We start from the raw sequence: 12,791 nt of genomic DNA on the forward strand, positions 1-12,791 counted from the left end.
CTACCTGTATAACAAGCCTGATAAATAGACTTGTTTACAGCAGAGTTGATATCAGTAGTGTCTGAATACACTAAACTTAAGATCCAACTGATCCTTAGACAATTGTGCTACTGGCAGATCAGGCATAACTCATAGGGATTGGGAATATTTGAGTACTCTCAAACTGCTAGGAGAACATAGACTTGTATTAATAATTTTAAAAAAAAGGCTATTAACTAACTAATCTAACCACTGTAACAATGTAACTTCAGGTTTCCTCAAGGAGCAGATTAGTGAGATGTAAACAAGGCCAGTCTAACTTGCTTTCCCAATTTTTTTCCCCAGTGCATAATATACTGTAGCTTTCTATTTCTACAGAATGCCATTAGGGGGAGCTCAACTACTTATTTCAATACCTAGGCTGCTTATTAATGCTTTTAACTTTGTCACGTTTAACCTTCACACTGCACTTAATACTATTTGTTCAGTGCAAATCTAAATATTTAATTCAAATATGAGTTGGGTGACCAGACAGCAAGTGTGAAAAATGGGGGTGGGAGGTAACAGGCCCCCTTATAAGACAGCCTCAAATGTTAAGACTGTCCCTATAAAGTCAGGACATCTGGTCACCCTGAATAGTGGAATAGGTAGTCAGCTGTTCTTAAAATCCCTGATCAGTCCCTTATTCCTCTAGTGCAGCGTTTCTCAATGACCCATCTATGGACCATTGCTGGTTCCTGAGATCTTCCTGACACAGTTTAGGAAGGCAGCAAAGGTATCAAAGGTTGCACTAGAGCAGAGTTTCTCAGTTTTTTTGATAACAATTCCCCATTTGCTGAGGGACATGTTTCTTGCACCTCTTATGTAAGGGGAGGTGGTAGAGGGCACTGGATGCTGCTGTCAGTAGTGGTAAAGGAGCCTCCAGAAGGTTAGATGTTGGCTCTGGCAGAATAAACAAATGTGACAGTCTAATTCTTCTGCCTACAACAGGGAACTTTACTGTGAATTACTAGTACCTAGGATCAAAAATGGATTTCTTTAGGTCTGGGTGGAGAAGAATTCAGGTGCCCCGAACCATTAAGTTTCAGCTGTCTTTACACTGTTCTTTGGGTGAAGCTGCAAAATTCTCATATCAAATGCACCAAACTAGGCCTTGTCCACAAGAGAAAAAAGTAATAGTGGAGAGAGGGTGTTTGGAACTTACTCTGCTTGAGTACCGTAGAAGAAACAAGTACAGATTAATACCATCTAATAAACAAGCTTCTCCCTATTCCTAGCCCCTCACATAGCTGCATGGATGCAGTCCCCTTAGTGCCTCCAACCCTGCTTGAAATTAAGATAGTTGCTTAGCTGTCAAGCAGGCTACTGATGTAGCTGCACTAGTGCAATGGACAGAATCTGCACAGAGAATATGGAGGTGCTCAGTCCCTTAGAGGAAACTGTTAGTCTAAAACCCAAAATTGGAGCTCAACTCTCCAACTTGTATGAGCAAGTTCTTGTTTGTACCACACGTACAAGTAGTGCAGAGTCTTTTTCCCTTTGGGATTTCAGACCTGGCAGTTATGCCTTTTTATGAAGTTCTTTAAATGGTGATAGTGTAAGGGGACAGTCTGCTCAAACTCTAAAAACATTAGTGTCTTAACTGGATGTGGTGACTTCTAAACCAAGTTACTATTTACATCTCACATTGGAGCATAATTGGCATACTTCAAAAAATTGGATCTTTCTACCAATATCTATTGTATACTCTGTTCAAGTTCTTAAAGTAACCTGCGCACTACTCAAAGGTCATCAGTCATGGTGTAAAATCACTTAATGTTGTATTCCCGTATATGCCTCCTTCCATAATTAACCACAGTAGGCTAACTAGCTGTTCAAGGACACTAATGTTGCCTAGTAGAGCTTGTTGTGAAAAACATTAATTTTTGTTCTCTGGCTTAACTTTCATTAGCTTCAGATTTTGGGCATGTGTCGACTACAAACTTAAGTTGCCCTATGTTAGGTCCATGTTACCCTTCTGCCAATGGTGCACATCCTCACCAGGAGTGCTTCCACCAACTTAAGGGGGTAGTGTTGGGGATGCTGAGAACCCGGGCTCTCGGCTCTGCAACTCTCTGCTCCCCGATGTAAGTAACCTGCAGTGTATACACAGACACGGTACTGCCTAGCTATACCAACATAATTCCATCTCCACAAGGAAGATGTCTATAGGTCACTTACATTGGCGGGGGCAATGCAGTAGTGTGTACAAAACATGATTAGGTTGACGTAAGATGCCTTATGTTGACCTAACTCCGTAGTGTAGACCAGGGCTTTGAAATCCAGAAAACTATGACCAGCTCAACTGTCTTTGCCTGTTTAGTAACAGCCTTGCTATATGGTTCATATGTTAGCTGGCTTTTGCTCTCCTGTCATTACTTGCAACAAATTATGCATTACCATACTACTAGCAGAAGTTTCTGAGCACCAGTTCCTTTTTAATATTCCTTGTACTCCAGCTCTGTGGCTATAAAAATCCAGGCCTTTTAAACAAGCAAACAAAACTTGTTGACATTCCCATGGGATGAGCTGGCTTAAATTAGCAAAGATCAGCACTTTAGCAATACCTTATCAGTTCAGGCTTCAAGTTATGGTTACTGGCACATCTAAGAGATTCAGTACTATTTTAGGTCCCCTCAAGTGACTAACTTTGGTGTATGTACCATGAAACTAGTACAATCACTTCAGATAGCATTGTAAGTGCTACCTCAGGAGCACTATTCAAGATCCAACTTGGAACAGCATTAAATATTCTTGATGAAAGCCAACAAGTTAAGTCCTATACCTTGGATTCAGTGTCCTTAGTGATTTGGCAGAGAGCTCTGAGAACCAATGAAGGAAGTTTTGGCATGTTGCATTGAAGGAAGTGGGTTTAGCTGAGGAGAGCAGTGTACATAATCGTCCTCTGAGGAAAGACTTGAGACAAGATTAGTACATAGCTGTAAGGGTTAGGCAAACTGAATGCTTGAGTGCATTAAAGAGAACCGGGACACATCCTCATCTGGAGCATTGTGTCCAACTTTGGTTATATTTTGAGATAACCAGTCCAAGGAAGAGCAGCTGAAATGACTAGATATGGCAGGTCTAAATGGGGCACTTGTTGACGCATCAATTGCATAAAACTTACCTGAGGTGGTGTGACATACTTGGGTACAATCTGGACTAAATTATAGCTGTCGCTCATGCCCTGTAACCTGGAGTGCCCTTTACAATGTTTTGCTGCTGTAGCCTCCAGTCTGAACTGCTCACAGCTTCCAGCATGTAAGCCACCCCCAGGTGTGTCTGTGTGCTGCGGCCATCCAGCCATACCTTGGCTCTTGCCAGCCTTGATTATATTGCATGGTGACTCCAACATGCTCTGTCTGACTTCCCCTAGAAATGTATGTTTTGTATTGCCCAGCCCTCTCCTAGACAACACAAATTCATATAAAGTCCATATTTCTTTGATAAAAGTAATGCGTACACACCTTGCTACCCCAATAGAGTTTCACAGACACTTCCATTTCAACAAACTGGATTCGATAAAACAAGTTTATTAACTACAAAGATTGAGTACAACTAATGACGCATAAAAGTGAGAAATGTAGTACCTTTGTTACATCAGGCACCAATTGCGTTTATAATAAAAATAAACTGTTAACTTTGCTCTAAATTTTTCTTACCACATGCTCTGAGCAGTCTTTCTCAGTGAAAGCTGACCAAACTTCTTAGACCAGAACCCCTTTTCCAGTTCAGTGGCTGCTTCTTTTGTCCCTTCTGGTGCAGTGAATCAATGGACAGAGGAGAGGTGCCTTGGGGTGTTTGTCCCTCCTTTTTATGGTGTCAGTCCTCTTCTTGGAAAATGTTTCCAGCTGAGATTCTGGAGACAGTCTATGGAGAAGGCTGTTCCCTGCTGCTTTTCCTCAGCTGTCTGAAGTTTGTCTATCTTTCCTACTTGGTGACTGTTTTTTACTGCTTAAATGCAAATTAAGCACAGAACCCATTCCTTTGTTTGACAGACCCGTTTGTCAACTTCTACTGTGGTTTGGAATGTGGTGTTAACACTATACAGGGAAATCTTATAACTCCACATACAACTTTGGCACACATTTTATCAAGACAATATTGACCAGCAAACTGAGTTTTTTTTTTTTTTTTTTTCAGATACTACCTCACAAGACTACTTAGTATAAAGATTATTCATGTTGTCTTGTGGGTGTTGAAGCTGACCACTTGCAACAAACTGGTTTAGTTGTCCTTGTAGCTGAAATGGCAGAGTTTCTCTGCCACTGAGGTAAAAATGACCAGTGAAATCTTGCAAAAGGGTCATTGAGGTATATCCTACGTGTTGGTGCCAAACATAAAATGGTACTGGAAGCACATCCAAAACGGTGAAAGCAGTCTTCTTCAAGCAATTGAAAAATCTGAATGCTTGATATCTGCCTTTTATCTGAGTTGCAGTGGACACTAAGCAATGAAAAACTTGAAGACTATACTTTGTTCTCACGCTGCCCTGACAGGTTGCTCCAGCAGAGGTAGGCTGTTATAGCTTAACCCGGTGCCTGATAGGCATTGCAAGGCTGGCAGGTGATTGATGAACTACTTATCAGTATCCAAGTCTATACCAGCTGTGGGCATCTTTCCATCATTGCAGTATGGGTCCTGCCCAGGCCAGTGATGCAACTGGAGGTCACTTTTTACCAGCAACTGCAGTCAGTCCTTTAAGAAACTCCAAGAACTATTGTGATCCTGGGAAACTTTAATGCATAGGTAGGAAAGGATAATGACACCTGGGCAGTACCAAACATTGCATGTCTCTGGCAGACAAACAGGAACCAGGCACTGGCTGCCCAACACGTGGTGATCATTGATTTGCTCTTGTCACTCATTCACAAGCAGATCTGAGACCGCCCAGATGGTTTTGCTATGGCTGATGTCTTCAGCACCACTGACCACCAGCAATAGATGTTCAAGTTCAAAGGTGGTGAACTTGACGCTTCTGCTGTTTTGAAGACAGATGATGGGCTGAAATAGTCCAATTCAACCAAAAGCTCTTTATTACAACCCAGCTGTCAGATGGCTTTCTGTCTTGAATGGTGTGACAGTCAGGCCAGATGATTGCAAGAGGGTCCTGGAAGGCAGATATATTAGTCCTAGAATGTTAAAGGCCCTTTTTCCTCCAAGCTGAGAAGGGGGTCAATTAGGGACACCTGAATCCAATTAAGGACTGCCTGATGTCTTTAAAAACCCCTCCTCTTGGGAGAGCAAGAGCCAGAGAGCCAAGCTGCTGCCAGGCGAGTGGCAGCAGGGAAATAGGCTGTTCCAGGCTGCGAGGCTATGCTCCTTAGCGTAGGGGAAACAGCCAAATCTGAGGGCCTGCTAGGGGAAGGACTGACCCACCAGGGTGGGGGTAGCCAATCTGTGGCTCTGGAACCACATGTGGCTCTTCAGAAGTTAATATGCGGCTCCTTGTACCAGGCACCAACGCTGGAGCTCCAGGTGCCAACTTTCCAGTGTGATGGGGGGTGCTCACTGCTCAACCCCTGGTCTGCCACAGGCCCTACCCCCACTCCACCCCTTCCTGCCCCCTCCCCGCCCCCTCCCCTGAGCCTGCCATGCCCTCGCTCCCCCCCCCCCCCCCCCCCGCACGAGCCTCCTGCATGCCACGGAACAGCTGATTGGGAGGTCTGGGGAGGGAGGGCAAGGTGCTGATCAGCCACTAGTGGGCGGGAGGTGCTGGGAGCAGGTGGGGGCGCTGATGTGGAGGCTGCTGACATTGGTAAACTCTGGCTCCTCCTCAGGCTCAGGTTGGCCACCCCTGCCCCAGGGCAACCAACTGGATGACACAAGGGGGGCAGCAAAAGGTACCCCCCTGGGTTTTTGTATGAGACTGTTTCCTTTTTGTTTGGTAGAGGATCACCCCTCTAGGCCGACTCTGAAAATGCAACCAAGGGAGCACAGAAGGGAGAAGGCAAACCCTGCCAGAGTGGGGCTGATTACCTTAGGCCTGCCAGCAACAGAGGGGGAAATGCTAAGTCTGGTGAGAGAAAAGAGGTGCCTTGTCACAATGGCTTAAAAACATCAAAGGCCACTTCCTCTGTCATCTAAGCACACAGATTCTAGTTTTCAGTGCTGACTGCAGCCAGATCAGTGCAGGGGCCTCAAGCGTTCAAACTTCCTCAGTGGATCTTTGGAACTAAGAAAAAAGTAAGGCTACAATGAGTCTTTAAAGACACATTTGACAAGCACAAAAGGAAAGGCTGAATGGATTTTATTTCAGAACTCCATGGGGAGTGTGTGTGTGTAAATCCTGGTTGACTCAGGCAGCCGGTGTAGAATAGGGTGCTGTCAGGTATGATCTCTGCACCCTTTTATTCAACGTAGCAGTGTTTTTGGGCACCAGCTTGTAGAAGAAAGGATCAGGATGACCATATCACCCAGAGTCTGCAGATCAGTTCCACTGATGGAAAGTGCATTTTGAAATGCTCTTTCCAACTGTCTGTCCCGGCAGTCCCTCTTCCACTTGAGGAGCAGGAAGTAAAGGTGGAACCACTTTTTTTCTCTGAGATCCAAATAGTCCATAAGCTGAAGTTGGGGAAGACACCGGGGGTTGGTTACACTACCCCTGAGTTGCTACAGACACATAAGAATTGTTGTACTGTGGCTGCATAGTCTGGAAAACTCCTAGCTGGTGTATAAAAACCATCCCCTTCTGACCGGAAAAAAGGGGCTATTCAGTTGTTGAAGGTAGCAACTATAGACCCAGGGGAAGTTTTCACTTCTGTTAATGTCTCAAATGAACAATGCACTTTGAAAAAGACCAGGATACTTGGGGCAACATTAGACCTAGTTATTCCATTGTCCGTGAGATCTCTACCTTGAGACTGCCTTTTGAGGATGTCTGAATTTTAGTAAGCCGGGTGCTGCACTTACATGTGGCCTTTGATTCAATACATTGAACAAGTTTGTGGGAGCTGATAAGGTGGCTCAGCATCACAGGGAAGATGGTCACCTGCTAGAAGAACTATATTGGAACAAAGCTGCATTCAAGTCAATGGCAGATAGGAAACCATGGTGTGTATTGCCACAGGAATGTGGGAAGGCAGTTTTGTCACCCTCATTGTTCAGTATCCGTGTTGATTGGCTAACAAGTTTAAGAAGGCAGCTGCTGGTGTTAAGCTCAGCACTATTCTGCTGTAAATTCTCAAATATGCTGGTGACCTTTTGTTGGGCTTAGTTTGAAATTACTGTAGCTGATGGCTGACTTGGTTGGGCAAGAAGCCATGAGCACTGATCTGATTATTAAATAGGCTAAAACGAAGTCCCTGGTTTCTGTCATTAAGCTGTCCAGATGGCAACTGTCATGTATGTTTGGGTAGTGTTAGTGGAGGATGCTTGAAGGATGTGGACATTTGTATAGCAGTAGCTGCTGCTGTGAGGCCCTTCAATGATCTCCAGGGATGTCATGTCATCGAGCTTGCTATAAAGCTGCAGATCTGTAGAACCACAGTTAAACTGTTGCACAGAAGCAAAATATGGGCACTGAGGCAGGCTGAAGAACACCAGATTGACTTTTTTTACTTTTGTTTTTCATTACCCTGAAACTTGATATGGAGCAGCAAAGATAAGAAGTTAGGATTTCTGAGGCAATTGCTGGTTTGGCTTTGATCAGCCCTGGCTTGATTTCGGTGGCTTTCCTGATATGGAAGACCAACAAATTCCAAAGTGCGTGTGCCAAAGAATGCTGCTATGTAGCCCGCAATCACGTGTCATGTCACCAATGCTTTTGGCGCACAAGATTGCAGTTATGCCAGTCATTTGGCATATCAAATCGGACCACCTTAAGCACCTAGCTAGCCAGTGACCTGGATGGTGCTCTATTTGCAAAGAGGCTGTGTCCCTTTGTGATTTGTGGTTGTGTGTGTTCAGTGTCTTTTAAACTATGGGGGGGAGGGGGCGGAACTTAGACAACAATGGAAAGTGGCTTCTGGTAATATCTTCCTTTGGTCTTAAATGAACAGACTCCAGTTATCCATTATGATTCTAACAGTGTGATTTCAAGAGCTGAATTGCTGGCTTCCTCCACTAGAATCCTGTGTGTTGGAATGGGAAGGGTGGGGAACAGCAGTGCAACAGGAGCATTTTAAAAACCAAACCTGGACGCACTACATATCTTCTTGCCCTGTTGCACTGCTTTTTCCCAACCTGAAAACCCTGTTTTCTAGCAATGTGTTTTGTTTTTTTTTTTTAAACTGATCCAGAACCTTAAAGCTGCATTAGCTGACTTAGTCTTTGATCTTTGAGGGTTTATCAGTTTAGGTTTATCACTTGGGTTGCTTATCTACGGTTATGTAGTAAGTGGCTTTAAGGTTTAGATGGTGTATACCCCACTTCAGCTTTATTGGGGTAAGGCATCTAAGGGGTATGGGAACACTGACTTTGTTGAAGGGTGTAGGTTTAAAAGGCACTAGTTGGGCAAGTATTGACTAAATTCAGAATGGCCTAGTAAGGGAATCCCCCAGTTCAGGTCACAGTCTAAAGCTAATCGCAACATAAATTGGCAAAGTGATGGCCATGTAAGAACCCTTTTAGCATGACAGCACTACCCTGCCAGTTCAAATAAATGGAATATGGTTCTGGCCTACGAAGTTATGGGACAATGATCATTCAGTCCAGGAAAGTGATAGCCGGCTGGCAGGGGACTTAGCTTTTTTAGTGCTAATTCTGGAGTGTGGCCTTAAAGGCACCAAAAGACCTCAAGAAAGAAATGTCCATGGAATTTCTATTACATGTCCTGCGCAGCACCAGGCTCTGTCCAAGTAATGCACCCTGTTCCAAAGCTCTAATGATAGAACTTAATGTCTACCTAGTTACAGGGTAAACCACTAGTATCCCAGTCACTCTTCGGGCAATATGGAGTTCCTACCCAACTCTTTCACTTTCTGACTTTAGTGTGGAAGACCAAAGAAATAGATATTGCTGAAGTGTGCTTCAGATTCTAAGGCTGTCTCCACTGACTATGTGCTTTTTGCTGTGCAAACAATTCAAATCAAGGCTACGGACAACTGGAACTCAGTTTCTCTAATCAAGCTTCCTGAAAAAAATGCACTTACTACAAGGTAGGGGGAGATGGACTGAATTAATAACCATTATATGTGTTAGGACTATATGAAAAGCATACAGCTGATTCATTCATAAATGCAATCTGCGATAGTGTAGATCAGACAGCCTTATTGAAATGTAGGCAGACATGCTTTCTTAGCCTTTCCCATTTGAGAAAGCAGTTAATAAGATGGCACACTTTTCACATGATCATTGCCAATTAGTATTAGCCCTACACACTGAAATTGAAACTAGGTAGCAGTTGGTATCTGAGGAACAAATACATCTGTGCCCAACTCTAATCAAATACATGTCCTGTTTTTTAACATTGGTTAACAGCTCTCTCTACACATAGAAAGCTCTCTGCACTTGTGATTCATGTAGAGAAATACTAGCCCTTGTTCCTCATGCTAAGTACTAACTGAGAAGTCTTGGAACACTAACTGATCGCAATCCAATTACTTGTAGCATATAAGAATCTTGATGCTAATGCCTGACCGAGCCATTTTACATCACATTCAGGCAAACTTGGTTGTAATTGGCTAAAGTGCATTAAGTCCTGAGTAATTGACCTTCTTGACAGCCCTTGCACAAATAGCATCTAAAATGGTGTAAACCAAGGGCTGAGCGCTTAGTCTATGGACCTCCTACATCTCACATTTTTAGAGTAGAAATGTTTTCTACAGCAGTTCACCTCATAGAAGCTGAAATGCTGATTATAGCAAGCCGTGCCCTATCAGTATGAGTCTCTGGGGCAGGTATGTCTAGAAAACTACTGCCCTTATTTCTCTCAAACCTATGCCCATCTCCTGCCTTTCATCGCTTCTGCTTGCTCCTAGTTTGTCAGCCTGTAAAGAAGCAATTAAATAATAGTCCTAAAACTTGTGGGTGTAGTGCTTAAACAAGCAACACTTCTGAAACAGAAAAGGTAGCAGGGTGGTATCCGAAAAGGGTTGAGCTCTAAGCTGGCAAAACTTGACTCTTGTCCTCACGGGATACAGGAAGATGAGGTAGTTCAAACTTCCTGCTAGGGAAGGTAGCTGTACTGATATTGCCACTACAAGAATGGAATTTCAGTCTGTGTGGTTTCTTTTACTTGCTGTCAAGAGCATAAGCATTCTCCAATGTGTGGAACAGCTGTTATGGACTGGCCTAAAGTAGCTCAAATCTGAATCAACTGTGACCACCTCAACTCCTGCAGATAGTGCTAAGGCAAGATGGAAAGGGTACAGCTTATGGGAGGTGATGTGTAGTGCTTAATTTGTAATGAAAGAGGTGCTGGGGCTCAAGTCTTAAAAAAAAAAAAAAAAAAAAAAAAAAAAAAAAACCCCAAACAAAAAAAACTTTCATAACTGACTTGGCAAGCACAGAGGTGCCCGGGCTAGGAACTGCCAAGCCTAGAGGTGCTGGGGCTCAGCCATGGCACAAATTAAGCACTGGTGGTGTGATCAGAGTGGGGAAACTAGCTTCAGCCAGAGGTCAGGCTAAACCAATCTTGCCATTCAAAGGCATATAGTGCATGACTCTTTGGCAGGTCATTTCATAACAGGGTCCCTTGCTTCACATGGGAGTCTTCCTCATAGCTATATAATGGAGGAGGCTGAGAAGCTGTGATCACATTGAGGAAATCTTGGTTTCTGGTGCTCTTACATGTGTCAAGCAGTTCCTTATTGGCTGTAAGGAAACCAGCAAAACACTGTCAGAATAGGAACATCTGAGAAGAGGATGACTGAAAACTTGTCATGGTATTGGAGCCTTCATCTCTTGATGCATCTCAATGTACTTCTTTGGCACCTAGACTAAATCAAGGGAAATGTAATAGGCAAAAGCTATCTTTCTCAATGTTTCAAGGCCATCCTTCAGTCTGCCTCTTCCACCTTTGCGATCTCAACTGAGATTGCATCGTTGGAACACTTAAAATATACAGTAGTACCCCAGCAACACAGACAAATTGTGGTCTGGTCTTGCGTTGTAGATGGAAACAAACAATGTTATCTGAATGCATCATGGCTTGTGAACAAGGTCTGTTCCTGTACTGTCTTAAAGACCAAACTGTTGGGACAGCTGCTCAAAAACTTGAGACCTTACCATAGTCTCTGTTTCACCTAACCCAGTTTGTGCGATTAGTATGTCTGTCTGAGACTCAACAAAGATAAGTCGGTCAACGCTTGTAATTTCCAGGGGCTGGATGATAGGAAAGAAAATGGAAGTTACTTATTGACACTCATGCTTGACAGGGCATCTGCTGCTTATTAAATCTAGCAATGTTAAAATTCTTAGCTGTTCCTGGATTCTTGGGTAGATGCTGTAACTAAAACTTTTACCTTTCAGCCAGGTGGAAACTTCTGTGGCATGATCCTCAGCTGTTTTTCTAATGCAGAGGTTAGGTCACAATGGCTTCTACATGGGGCACAGCCTGGAAGGTACAGAAACTTATGCAGTGCTCACTTCAGCAGAATTTCCTGCAGAGAGCTTATTACTCTGATGCTCAGTCTGCACTGGTTTCCAATTGGCGTCAAATGCTTTAAAGGTGGTCTGCAGTCAGCAGAGATGATTGAGCTAACAAGCCTGGACTCACTCATTATGTTATGGTTCCTTTCTACAAAGGGCCCTGATCAGGATTCGGTACCCAAACCTGAGTGAGGTAAGTTGCAAGGACCTTTTTCTTGAATGGGTAGGGAGAAGGGAAAATAGGATAACTTGACAAGACATCAGTTTCTAGGGAACTGCTCCTTTGATCTCCTCCATGGTCTGTTCTAGGAATACCCAGTCAGGTCTCGGGCCTCTAGCCTTCTCTCTATAGATAGGGACCCACATCCCTTCTCTCTTCAGATTGGGAGTTTTGGGCTGTAGTCCCCTGTAGTTCACTAATCACCTGAGCAAGCCAATCTGCCTAAAGGCCAGCACCTGCAGTTTGCTTTCTCGGGAGATAATGACAAATTAGTTAACAGTAACCATGCAGCTCTTTCTGACTAAATCAAAAATCTATTTTCAGAAATAGAACAGAAACAGGTAAAATGTACTAGAAAAATCCCAGGGCCCATAGGACAGAAGGGCAGGTTAAAATTCTTCCGACCCTTTAGCAAGGATTTTTGGGGAGAGGGACACGGACCAAAGGTCACATCCATTTGCTGGATCTGAAAGAAGATTAAGTCTGTTTTGTTTGAATTCAGTCTCTTATTTCAAAAGCTTTCTTTTTCTTGGGCTTTTAGTACCTGTTTGAACCTGTGTGTATATATATGCCAATCACTCCAGGAATGGCACTTCTCTGGAGCTGTTCGTTGCATTCAGATTGTAATCACCCCCTGATGGTCATCTTTAAGTTCCTGGAGGAACTGTGGTAACCTTCCTTCTCTTCCTCCCACTCAACTCACAATGGAGTTGAATACAATTCCTAACCTACAACAATACACAAAATATTAACTTGCTCTAATTTTCTAAGTTCTAGTGAACATCTGTACTCATGCCAATTTTGCCTCTGATAAGTATAAATGTTTTAAATTCCTAGACTCCCTACTGCATAAGTCGTGCAGCTGTTTCCAACAGCCTGCCTGCCTCTTGAAAGCATGTAGTGAAGCAACTAAGGGAGTAGAGCAATATATTGCACTAAAGTGGCATTGTCCCAATATGAAATAATCCAGAAAACTTCTAATTTTTGTGGAATATACTGACTAGCACTAAATAGGCTTTAG

At 43.5% G+C, this 12,791-nt stretch overlaps 1 protein-coding gene across 3 annotated transcripts in view; it reads left to right on the plus strand.

Annotated features, from left to right (window-relative positions):
• TPD52 (tumor protein D52) overlaps positions 1-12,791 on the plus strand; it is a 184,967-nt gene that overhangs the window by 19,252 nt on the left and 152,924 nt on the right. The gene's annotated exons all lie outside the window — the stretch shown is intronic.

This window comes from Chelonia mydas, chromosome 2 (genome assembly GCF_015237465.2).
Source record: "Chelonia mydas isolate rCheMyd1 chromosome 2, rCheMyd1.pri.v2, whole genome shotgun sequence".
NCBI classification, from domain to species: Eukaryota; Metazoa; Chordata; order Testudines; family Cheloniidae; genus Chelonia; species Chelonia mydas.